General features: G+C 48.4%; 1 pseudogene across 1 annotated transcript; it reads left to right on the top strand.

The window, feature by feature from the left end:
* The first annotated feature begins 262 nt into the window (after positions 1–262).
* On the top strand, positions 263–1040 carry LOC308502186 (small ribosomal subunit protein eS6-like; annotated as a pseudogene). The gene has a single exon. The product of its transcript is annotated as a small ribosomal subunit protein eS6-like (transcript).
* The last annotated feature ends 271 nt before the right edge of the window (positions 1041–1311 follow it).

Below are 1311 nucleotides of genomic sequence, written 5' to 3'. Positions count from 1 at the left end.
CAAAACGAGCCACAGACTCGGTGACGTATAAACGACAGAAATTTATTTCTCACAGTTCTGGAGGCTGGAGGTCTGAGATCCAGGCCAGCATGGGTGGGATGCTGACTTCTCATTGCAGCCTCACATGGTGGAAAGGGCGAAGGAGCTCTCCCGGGCCTCTTGTATAAAGGGACTAATAATCTCCTTCATGAGGATGCCACCCTCTTGACCTAATCACCTCCCAAAGGCTCCACCTCTAAATCCATCACGTCGCGATCTTTTTCGTGGCACCCCGGAGGCCATCGGCTGCTTCAGGATGAAGGTGAACATCTCCTTCCCAGCCACTGGCTGCCAGAAACTCACTGAAGTGGACGATGAACGCAAACTTCGTACGTTGTATGAGAAGTGTGTGGCCACGGAAGTTGCTGCTGACGCTCTGGGTGAAGAATGGAAGGGTTGTGTGGTTCGAATCAGCGGTGGGAACGACAAACAAGGTTTCCCCATGAAGCAGGGTGTCATGCCCCATGGCTGTGTCCACCTGCTCCTGCGTAAGGGGCATTCCTGTTACAGACCAAGGAGGACTAGAGAAAGCGCAAAACTGTTCGTGGTTGCATTGTGGAAGCCAATCTGAGTGTTCTCAACGTGGTCATTGTTTAAAAAGGGGTGAAAGATATTCCTGGTCTCACTGATGCTACTGGGCCTCGTCGCCTGGGGCCTCAAAGAGCCAGCAGAATCCACCAACTTTTCAGTCTCTCTAAAGAAGATGATGTCCCCCGGTATGTTGTGAGAAAGCCCTAAACAAAGAAGGTGAGAAACCTAGGACCAAAGCACCCACGATTCAGTGTCTTGTTACTCCATGTGTCCTGCAACACAAACGTCGGTGTATGGCTCTGAAGAAACAGCGAACTAAGAAAAATAAGGAAGAGCCCGCAGAATATGCCCAACTTTTGGCCAAGAGAATGAAGGAGGCTAAAGAAAAATGCCAGGAACAGACGGCCAAGAGACATAGGCTGTCCTCTCTGAGAGCTTCTACCTCTAAATCTGAGTCCTGTCAAAAATGAGATTTTTCTAAGAGTAACAAATAAATGAGATCAGACATCACATCTCAAAAAATAAAAAAAATAAATCGAATCCCATCAGGCACTAAGATTTCAGGTATGAATCTGGGGGCGACCACAAGCATTCAGACCACAGCCCAAAGAGCACAGAGTGGAGTTGTATAAATACAAATACATTTTCCAAGAAGCCACCAAGGTTCCCACTTTTCTGCACCACCCTTTGGAAGTCCCAAAGAGCCAGTTTACACAAGGCTTGGGTCAAGCCTCGTCTCTG

Source organism: Rhinolophus hipposideros, assembly GCF_964194185.1.
Source record: "Rhinolophus hipposideros genome assembly, chromosome: 9".
Taxonomy (NCBI): Eukaryota; Metazoa; Chordata; class Mammalia; order Chiroptera; family Rhinolophidae; genus Rhinolophus; species Rhinolophus hipposideros.
This window is presented reverse-complemented; position numbering and strand designations above follow the sequence as displayed.